The sequence below is a fragment of the Marmota flaviventris genome, chromosome X, assembly GCF_047511675.1.
Source record: "Marmota flaviventris isolate mMarFla1 chromosome X, mMarFla1.hap1, whole genome shotgun sequence".
NCBI lineage: Eukaryota > Metazoa > Chordata > Mammalia > Rodentia > Sciuridae > Marmota > Marmota flaviventris.
Window position 1 is genome coordinate 56,432,767 of NC_092518.1, and position 11,910 is coordinate 56,444,676.

General features: G+C 38.4%; 1 long non-coding RNA gene across 1 annotated transcript in view; it reads left to right on the forward strand.

The window, feature by feature from the left end:
* LOC139703090 (uncharacterized) overlaps positions 1-11,910 on the forward strand; it is a 639,290-nt gene that overhangs the window by 573,543 nt on the left and 53,837 nt on the right. The window lies entirely within an intron of this gene.

Here is an 11,910-nt window from a genome sequence, read left to right on the forward strand (position 1 = left end):
GATTGAGAGTTTGAGACAAGCCTCAGCAAATGAGCAAAGTCCTAAGCAACTTAGTGAGACCCTGTCTCAAAATTAAAAAAAAAAATTAAAGTACTTAGGATGTGGCTTAGTGGTTGAGCACCCCTGGGTTCAATTCCCAGTACCAAAAATTTTTTTAATTTTAAATTAAAAGAAGGGCTGGGATTGTGGCTCAGTAGTAGAGCTCTCACTTAGCATGGGCGGGACCCCGGTTCGATCCTCAGCACCACATAAAAATAAAGGCATTGTTTTGTGTCCATCTACACCTAAAAAATAAATATTTAAAAAAAATAAAAGAAAAACCTAATTCCTGCTCATGAAAAAAAAAAAAAGATACCTAATCATATAAAGAGAAAAGTCTCCCCCTCTATTCATTCCCTATACTCACTATACCCACTACACAGAGGTAGCAATTATGACAGATTTCTTGCATTTTTTTCTAAGTATATATTGTCTCAAACAAACATTTATACTTTCTTTACTATATATAGGATTAAAACACACATACTTTTCTTTCTTTCTTTCTTTCTTTTTTTTTTTTTTTGTACCAAGGATTGAACTCAGGGACACTGGACCATATCCCCAGCCCTATTTTGTATTTTATTTAGAGACAGGGTCTCACTGAGTTGCTCAATGCCTCACTTTTGCTGAGGCTGGCTTTGAACTCAAAATCCTCCTGCTTCAGCCTCCAGAGCTGCTGGGATTACAGGTGTGTGTCACCATGCCTGGCTAAAATGCACATACTTTTCTAAGCTACGACTTTTTCATTTTAAAAAAAATACCTTAGCTTTATTTTATTTTGAGAAAGGGTCACTTTGTGTTCCCTAGGCTGGACCCAAATTCTTGGGTTCAAGTGATCCTCTTTCCTCACCTTCTGAGTAGCTGGGACTTCAGGCCTTAGCTGAAGACGCCAGATATGGTGAAACATGCCTATAAGCCCAACTATGCAGAAGACTAAAGCAGGAGGATCACAATTTCAAGGTCAGTCTGGTCAACTTAGTGAGAACTTATCCCAAGATAAGGGCTCAATGATAAGACACTTGCCTGGTATACACTAAGGCCCTGGGTTCAATCCCTGATACTACAAGAAAAAATGCATAAAGTTCCATGAGAACCCCCTTTTTATTTTTATTTTTTAGTTGTAGATGGACATAATACCTTTATTTTATTTATCTATTTTTATGTGATGCTGAGGATTGAACCCAATGCCTCACACATGCTAGGCAAGTGCTCTACCACTGAACTACAACCCTAGCATAAGAACCATCTTTTTAATTATTTATCTTTTATAGTACTGTGGGGATTGAACCCAGGAGTGCTGTACATCCCCAGCCCTTTTCTTATTCATTTTGTGACACTTCCTTTCATAAAAGTACTAGCATTTCTTGCTTTGTGGACACATGACTCCAATCTCTGCCTCCGTGGCTTTCTTTTTGATGTGTGTTACATCTCCCTCTCTTATAAGGACACTTGTCATTGCATTTAGGACTCATCTGAACAATCTCCCATCTCAGAATCCTTAAGTTCCTAAATCTGTGAAGTTCTTTTCTGCCATAGAAGGTAACATTTACAGGATCCAAGGATTAGGACATGGGTATCTTTGGGGGGCTATTATTAAGCTTAACATAAGCTAAGAGATGGGCATACCAGTTAAGATACAATAATAATAATTCAGATAAGAGATGAGGAAGCCTGAACTTAGGTAGTGATTATAGGGAATAAAAAAAGGTAAAATGAGCTCAGATATTTAGAAGGTAGGATCCAGGGTACTTAATAAGCAATTAAATATAGAGAGTAAGGAATTTGAAGAATACTAGAATGATTCCCAGGTTTATTTTATTTTATTGTGGTACTAGGAATTGAACCTGGAGCATTCTACCACTGAGCTACATCCCCAGTCCTCTTATTTTTTTTTTTAGAGAGAGAGAGAGAGAGAGAATTTTTTCAATATTTATTTTTTAGTTTTCGGCGGACACAACATCTTTGTTTGTATGTGGTGCTGAGGATCGAACCCGGCCGCACGCATGCCAGGCGAGCACGCTACCACTTGAGCCACATCCCCAGCCCCCCAGTCCTCTTTTTTAAAAAATTTATTTTGAGACAGCTTCTCACTAAATTGCCAAGGCTGGCCTCAAAATTGTGATCCTCCAGCCTCAGCCTCCTGAGTAGCTGGGATTACTGGTGTGTACCACAGTGCCTTACTGATTCCCAGGTTTCTGATTTGAGAGCTTGAGGTTTAGTTGTGCCATTGATGAGCGTAGAAGTACAGGAGGAAAAGAAAGATTTGGCGCAAAGTCAATCAGTACAGTTTTGATCATGTTGAGTTTAGATGTATGCAGAATGACCATATGGAGAGAACATGTAATTTGTTCATTAACCAACTGGACATGCCCATCTAAAGCTTAAAAGAGAGGTCTGGATTGAAGATATAGATAATGTGTGAGTTGTCAACCTAAAGTTGGTAGTGGAAGGTGAAGGCAGAGGGGAATGAGAAAATCAAAGGGAAAAGATGACCTAGTACAGAAGTCTGCAAAACATCTATACTTAAGAGGGAGGTGAAGGAGAAAAACCAACCAAAGCAACAAAGAAAGAGGGTCCAAGGCAGGCTCTGAGTGCCCATTTATTCAAATTATTATTATTAATCACATAATACTTGAAAACTTTCTTTTAAAAATATTTTTCTTAGTTGTTGATGGACCTTTACTTTATTTATTTATTTATATGCAGTGCTGAGAATCAAACCCAGTGCCTCACATATGCCAGGCAAGTGCTCTACCACTGAGGCACAACCCCAGCCAAATATTTGAATGCTTTCAAAGTACTGAACAAATTGTGTGGTTTGCCAGTATTCAGCATTCCCATCCTTAAGAAATTAATGAGTCAGATATGGTGGTGCATACTTGTACTCCCAGCAATTTGGGAGATGAGGCAGGAAGATCACAAGTTCCAGTTTATCTTCAGCAACTTAATGAGACCATGTCTCAATTTAAAAAGGGCTGGGAATGTAGATCAGTGGATCAGTGGTAGAGCTCCATGCAATATGTTCAATCCCGAAAGAAAGAAATAAAGGAAGGAAGGAAGGAAGGAAAGAAGGAAGGAAGGAAGGAAGGGAAAGAAAGAGAAATTATTGAGTAACTTGATACACAGGAAACATTAATCAAGAAAAAATGGATTTGGGGACAGTGGTACATACCTACAATCCCAGCTACTCAGGAGACTGAAGCAAGAGGATCACAAGTTTGAGGCCCACCTGGACAGCTTAAACCCTGTCTCAAAATAACAATAAAAAGGTCTGGGAATATGGCTTAGCAGTGAAGTGCCCCTGGGTTCAATTCCAAGACAACAACAACCAAAAAAAAAAGAAGAAGAAGAAGAAGAAAAAGAAAGAAAGAAAAGAAAAACAGGAAGCAAAGGAAGATGACATTTGTATTCAACATTGTACTAGGGGTTCTAATCAGGGCAGTTGGCTGGCTGTTGGCAAGAAAAAGAAACTTAAAAAAGATCCAGAATGTAATGTAAAGGAAAAATTCAAACTGTATTTGCTGAAGACATGATCTTTTGTGTGGGTGTAGGGTACTAGAGATGAAACCCAGTACCATGTGCATACTAGGCAAGTACACTACCATTCAGCTATATCCCCAGACCTAGACAACATAATATTGAGTATAGAAAATGCTGAGGAATAATATATATATTATGACTAGTAAATCAGTTCAATAGGTTGCAGATTACAAAAGTCAATTATATTTCTATACATTTGAAATGAACTATTTGAAAATGAAATTAAGGAAACAATTCCATTTGTAATAGTGTCACAAAGAAAAAAATGCTTGGGAATAAATTTAACAACAGAAGTGGAAAACTTATACTCTGAAAACAATAAACCATTGTTTAAAGAAACTACAGATTTAAATAAATGGAGAAATATCCTATGCTCATGGATCAGAAGACAACATTAAAATGGCATTACTCAGCTGGGTGTAGTGGCACACTCCTGTAGCCCTAGGTACTAGAGTAGGAGAGCGAAGCAGGAGGATCACTTGATTTCAATGGTTTGAGGCCAGCCTGGGTGACATGGAGAGACCCTGTCTCAAAAGTAGAGGAGGCAGGATACTCCCTGAATTAATCTACAGATTTAATATAATCTCTATCCAACTCTTTTTTGTGGCACTAGAGGTCATACCCAAGGCCTCTTTCTTGCATGCTAGGTAAGGACTCTAGCACTGAGCTATATCCCCAGATTTTTTTTAAGTTAGGAGAGAGGAAAATCTTTTTGATTAATATTTTTTAAAATTTTTTTAGTTGTTAATGGACCTTTAATTAATTAATTAATATGCGGTACTGAGAATTTAATCCAGTGCCTCATACATTTGAGACAAGTACTCTACCACTGAGCTACAACCCCAGCCCTGATTATTATTATTTTGAGACAGGATCAGCTTAAATTGCCCAAGCTGACCTCAAAGTCAGGATCCTTCTGCCTCAGCCTTCCTGGTCACTGGGATTACAAGCATATACCACACCTGGCTCCCAGCCCTTTAAAAGCATATACCACACCTGGCTCCCAGCCCTTTAAAAACATTTTTTCCTGGTGCTGGGAGATGAATCCAGGGGCACTCTATCACTGAGCTACATCCCCAGTCCCTGTTTTGTTTTATTTATTTATTTATTTATTTGCCTACTTGCACTATTGGGAATGGAATCTCAGTGGCACTCTACCACAGAGCTTCAACCCCAGCCCTTTTTTGATTTTTAAAAATTTATGTATATATTTATTTTGCAGTGCTGTGGGTTGAGGCCAGGGGTGCTCTACCTCTGAGATACATCTGCAACCTTATTTTATTTATTTTTACCTGGGATTGATCCAGGGGCACTTTATCACTGAGCCACATCCCCATCCTGTGTTATTTTTGTTTTGAGACAGGGTCTTGCTAAGTTGATTAGGGCCTCACTTAGTTGCTGAGGCTGGCCTCAACCTTGTGATCCTCTTGCCTCAGCCTCCCCAGCCACTGGGATTGCAGACATCCACCAACACACTCTACCCTCTTTTTTTTTTTTTTTTTTTTTTTTGGTGTGTGTGTATGGTGCTGGGGAATAAACCTAGGGCCTTGTGAACATGAGGCAAACACTCTACCAACTGAGCTATATCCCCAGCCCCTCTTTTTTATTTATTTATTTTTTTAAATCTTTGAGATAGTGTCTCACTTAGTTGTCCATACTGGTCTTGAATTTGAGATCCTTCTGCCTCAGCCTCCTGAGTATCTGGGATTATAAGTGTGCATCAGTTTGTCCCACTATATAGAATCTTAACTGAATTTTTTGTAGAAATTGACAAGCTGGGAGCTGGAGTTGTGGCTCAGTGCTAGAGTGCTTGCCTAGCATGTGTGAGGCACTGGGTTTGATTCTCAGCACTGCATATAAATAAATGAATAAAATAAAAGTCCATCAACATCTAAAAAAAAAAGAGGGCTGGGATGTGGCTCAAGTGGTAGCACGCTCACCTAGCATGCTTGAGGCACTGGGTTCAATTCTCAGCACCACATAAAAATAAAATAAAGATATTGTGTACACTTAAAACTAAAAAATAAATATTTTTAAAAGAAAGAAAGAAAAGAAATTGACAAGGATTCTAAAATTCATATGGAGTTCCGAGGGACACCAAAACAATCTTGAGCAAACAAGAAGAAAGTTGGAGGACTCACAGTTTCTAACTTCAAAACTTACTACAATGCAATAATAATTAAGACAGTGTGATACTGACATAGATATAGGCATATAGATCAACATAATATAATTTAGAGTCCAGAAATAACATGTATGTCAAGAATTATTTATTGAGGGCTGGGGATGTGGCTCAAGCGGTAGCACGCTGGGTTCAATCCTCAACACCACATAAAAATAAAATAAAGATATTGTGTCAAAGAAAACAGACCCCAAAATTAAAAAAAAAAGAATTATTTATTGAAAACCAAATTGTGCTGATAGTCATATGCCAACAAAGGGAGCTGGACCCCTACCTATTGCCATATATGAAAATTAACTCAAAATTAATCAAAGATCTCAGTGTAAGAGCTAAAACTCTATACAACTCTTAGAGGAAAATATAAGAATAAATCTTCAAGACCTTATATTTGGCAGTGGATTCTTAGATATTACACCAAAAACAGAGGCAAAAAAAGATAAAATAGATAAGTTGAACTCCATCAAAATTAAAACTTTTGTGCTTCACAGAATATTGCTAGGAAAATAAAAGAAAAAATACCACACTGAATGGGAAAAATTATCTGCAAATTGTGTATCTGATAAGGGGCTCATATCCAGAATATACAAAGAACTCTTACAGCTCAATAATAAAAAGACAAATACTTTAAAAATGGACAAAGGAGGGCTGGGGATGTGGCTCAAGCGGTAGCGCGCTTGCCTGGCATGCGTGCGGCCCAGGTTCGATCCTCAGCACCACATACAAACAAAGATGATGTGTCCGCCGAGAACTTAAATAAATAAATATTAAAAAAAAAAAATGGACAAAGGAGGCCTGAGGATGGAGCTTAGCAGTAGAGCACTTGCCTACCATATGATGGGTTCTGAGTTCAAATCCCAGCATGGCGGGCTGGGGATATGGCTCATGGGCTGGGGATATGGCTCAAGAGGTAGCGCGCTCGCCTGGCATGCGTGCGGCCCGGGTTCGATCCTCAGCACCACATACAAAGATGTTGTGTCTGCCGAGAACTAAAAAATAAATATTGAAAATAAATTCCCTCTCTCTCTCTCTCTCTCTCTCTCTCTCTCTCTCTCCCTCCCTCCTTAAAAAAAAACTTAAAAAAAAAAAAAAACAAATCCCAGCATGGCAAAAAAAAAAAAAAAAAAAAAGGGAGCTGGGAGGGTGGTGCATGCATGTAATTCCAGTTGCTAGGAAGGCTGAGGCAGGAGGATCACAAGTTCAAACCAAGACTTGGCAATTTAGTAAGGCCCTACGCAACTTAGCTAGACCCTGTCTCAAAATAAAAAATAATAAGGGTTGGTGATATGGCTCACTGCTTTAGTGCCCCTAGATTCAATCCCAGTTACAAAAAAAAAGACAAAGGACTTAAGTACATATTTCTCTGAAGAAGATATCCAAGAGGCTCAAAGCACATGAAGAGATGCTTGATATCTTTATCAGGGAAATGCAAATTAATCCTACACTTCACATCCACTAGGATGGCTAAAATCAAAGTCAGATAATAACAAGTGTTGATGAGGGTGTGAAGAAATTGTAACCTTGCTGGTAGAAATGTAAAATGGTGCAGCTACTTTGGAAGACACTCTGACAGTTAATCAAATCATTAAGCAGAATTACCAGGGCTGGGAGTGTAGCTCAGTAGTAGATCTTGCACCTACCATACACAGGAACCTCAGTTCAATCGCCAGCACTAGACAGACTCTAGAACAGGAGCCCCCGTGTTTCTCCTTTGGGATTGCAGGCATAGCCCACATCTGGCTCCCAGCCCTTTAGAAACATTTATTTCTTTTCAAAAAAACAAAGCAATAAAACTTCTTTTTCCTTTTTCTCAAAAAAAAAAAAAAAAAATTTCCCAGCACCAAAATAAAGACGAATAAACAGTTACCATGTGACCCAGAATTTCTTTTTTTCCTTCTTCTTAGTGTGTGTGTGTGTGTGTGTGTGTGTGTTTGTGTAGAGGTGTTGGAGATTGAACCCAGAGCCATATGTATGCTAGGCAAGCATTCTACTACTGAGCAAAATTCTCAGCCCTGATTCAGCATTCATACTTCTAGTTATCTGCCCAAGATGATTGAAAATGTATGTTCACACAAAAACTTGTACATGAATGTTTACAGCAACATTATTCATAATACCCCAAAGGTGGAAACAACTCAAAATGCACAACTGATGAATGGGTAAAGAAAATAAGTAGTTAACTTCAATGTTTATAGCAGCACAATTCACAATAGCTAAACTGCGGAACCAATCTAGATGCCCTGCAGTAGATGAATGGATAAAGAAAATGTGGTATATATACACAATGGAATATTATTCAGCATTAAAAGAGAATAAAATCGTGGCATTTGCAGGTAAATGGATGGAATTAGAGAACATACTGCTAAGTGAAGTTAGCCTATCCAAAAAACCAAATGCTGAATGATGTCTCCAATTTAAGGATGCTGATTCATAATATGCTGAGGGGGGTGGAGGATAGGAGGATTAAATGAACTCTAGATAGGGCAAAGGGGAAGAGAAGAAGGGAGGGGGCATAGAGGTAGGAAAGATAGTGGAATGTGATGGTCATCATTACCCTAAGTGCATGTATGAAGACACAAAGGATGTGACTCTACTTTGTGTACAACCAGAGATATGAAAAATTGTGCTCTATATGTGTAATATGAATTGTAATGCATTCTGTTGTCGTATATAACAAATTAAAATTTAAAAAGAAAATAAGGTATATCTATACAATAAAATATTACACAGCCATAAAAGTGAATGAAGTACTGATACATTCTATAATCAGTAGACCCCTGAAAACATTATGCTAAATGAAAGAAACTGATTATATATTATGTAATTCCATTTATAGGAAATATCCCCCCCAAAAAAATCCCCCCCCAAAAAAATTCTATGGGGACAGAAAGTAGAATGATGATTGCTTAAGACTAGGGGAAAAGAAAGGTGTGTGTGTGTGTGTGTGTGTGTGTGAGAGAGAGAGAGAGAGAGAGAGAGAGAGAGAGAGAGAGAGAGAGAGAGAACTAAATGGTTTAATGGTTTCTTTTTTCTTTATCTTGGTACTGGGGATTGAACCCAGGGGTGCTCTTCCACTGAGCTATATCCACAGGGTATTTTTTAGTTTTTTATTTAGAGACAGAGTCTCAATTATTTGCCCAGACAGCTATATAAAATGCTCTCAGTGCTCTCCCCCTGAGCTATATCTCCAGTTTAAGAAACAATATTAACCTAAGTTTTCCCAAAGGATAGTGCCAAAGCAGAAAACCCTATATAGACCTTGGGACCCATATAGTCTCTAGGGTGTGTGAAGCCATCTAGGACATATTGCCTCCAAAGTTGTAAGAGATGTTTAAACAGGACAGAGTAAATGTTAGATTGGAGTGTAGTCATAATCACATTATTATGTCTGACCCCTACCATTGGACTAACTGATGACATGGAGGAACTTGTTTCTTTTAAAAAGAAGATGCAGATTCCTTATCTTTGCCTGCCTTTGTTCCCTTCTTTTTTTGGGGGGTGGGTGGGAGGGTACTGAGTATTGAATTGGACTTTTTACCACTGGGCTATATCCCCAATCCTTTTTATTTTCTATTTTGAGACAGAGTCTTTCTTGTTAAGTTGATGAAGGTCTCTGAGTTGCCAAGACTGGTGTACCACCAGGCCCAGTGACTTGTTCCATTCCTATCTCTTTCCTTATTAAGCCTCATATTATAGAAATATTCCTACAATTTGCTGGCCATAGTGGTGCATGCCTGTAATCCCAGTGACTTGGGAGGCTGAGGCAGAAGGATCACAAGTTCAAGGCCAGCTTCAGCAACTTAGCAAGGCCATAAACAACTTAGGGAGATCCTGTCCCCCAAAATAAAAAGTGCTGGGCATAATATAGCTCAGTAGTACAGCACCTCTGGGTTCAATACCCAGTACCAAAAAAAAAAAAAAAGAATGAAAGAAATAGTCCTACAATTTGAGCTCATCTGGGCTTTTCTCTCCCTCCCTTATTCACTCATTCATCAGTTCACCCACTAAATGTTTATTATCTACCAAGGATATTACTAGATGCCAGAGATAGAGATAAATATGATTGGGTCTCTGTTATTGAGAAGCTCACAATCTAGAATTTTCCCAATTTCTTCCTAAACACATTTTTTTTCTTTTCTTCATTCTAGGATACAATAGAACACTACAAAATTTTTATTTTTATTTTTATTTTACTTTATTTACTAAATAAAAATCCATGTAGTTGGGTTGGGGTTGTAGCTCAGTGGTTGAGCACTTGCCTTGCATGTGTAAGGCATTGGGTTCAATCCTCAGCACCACATAAAAATAAATAAATAAATAAATAAAACTTATATTTGACATCCAGTAATAATTCTCTAAATAAAGTGTGGTACATACAGCTAATAAGATAATACACACACATTACAATTATGTTGTAGAACATATTGTACAAGATAATTCCAATTTTGTAAAAAAATATGCAAGCATTGAAAAAAAAAAAGGACTGGCATAATATACATCAAAAAGAACAGTAGAGGGGCAGGGGTTGTGGCTCAGTGGTAGAGCGCTCACCTAGCACATGTGAGGCCCTGGGTTCAATCCTCAGCACCACATAAAAATGAATACATAAAATAAAGGTATTGTGTCAAACTGCAACTAAAAACATAAAATAAATAAATAAATGGCAGAAGAACCAGGTGCAGTGGCACATGCCTGTAATCCCAGTGGCTCAGGAGGTTGATGCAGGAGGATCACAAGTTCAAAGCCAGCCTCAGCAATGGTGAGGTGCTAAGCATCTCAGTGAGACCCTCTCTCTAAATAAAATACAAAATAGGGCTGGGGATGTGGCTCAGTGGTTGAGTAGCCCTGAGTTCAATCCCCAGTACCCTCCCCCACAAAAAATCTATTATTTTGGAGCATTTGTATTATTATTATTATTATTATTATTATTATTATTATTATTATTACTGGCACCTAGGATTGAACCCAAAGTCATTTTACCACTGAGCTACATTCCCAGCCCAAAATGACAGGGTTTTGCTGCATCGCTAGGGCTAATTTTGAACTTGAAATCCTTCTGCCTCAGCCTCCTGAGTAGCTAGGATTACAGGCGTTCACCATCACTCCCAATTCTTAATTTTTATTTTAATAGACATTTATTTATTTACTTATTTGGTGCTCTGGATCAAATCCGGGCCTTATACGTGCTAAGCAGGTGCTCTACCACTGAGCTAGGCCCCTAGCATAATAGACTTTATTTTTATTTATTTTAGAGTACTTTTAGATTCATTGCTAAATTGGGTAGAAAGTTCACAAAGTTGCCATATATGCCCTTATACTCAGGCACCTCCCTCCCTGCACAAGAGTGGGACATTTGTTATAATCTGTGAATTATTATTGATACATCATTGCTAACATCCATGATTAACCTTAGGGTTTGCTCCTGGTATTGTATATTACATGTGTTTGATAATGTGTACAAATATGTATCCACTATTCTAGTATCCTGGGAAGTAGTTTCACTACTCTAAACCCCTGCATTCCTTGTTATTCATTTTTTAAATGTGATTGTTGGTGACTACATTCATTGTATGGACATAACCAAAATTGATTTAACCAATCCCCTATTATTAGATATTTAGATTATTTCCTTATCTGTTTTATTTTTATTTTGGGGGTGCTACTATTGAACTCAGGGCATTAAGCATATTAGGCAAGCACTCTACCACTGAGCTATTCCTCAGTCCTTAGGGAGACAGGGACTCCCTAAATTGTTCAGGCTAGCCTCTCAATGCTCCCACCTTGGCCTCTGGAATAGCTGAGATTGCAGGCATGCATTATGCTCCCCCCCCCCTTTTCTCTTTTAAAGATGTGAAAACTAAGACCCTGTAACTAGAAAAGTGACTTGTCCAAAGTCACCTGGCTGAAAAGTAGGCAGTGTTGAGATTAGAAATCTGGTCTTAAGCTACCATACTGCCTCTAGCATTAATAATATACCATTCCCCACCTTCACTTAGGTTGTCTCCCAACTTGAAAGCTAATGACCAGGCATTCAACAACCAGAGTGACCAATTGTCCAAGCATGTGTTGAGGAGGGCAGGCAATACAGTAGAACTCCGTGGCCCAACTGAGATGTAACAAGCAGAAAATGCAAAGGGGCAGTACAAGGATAG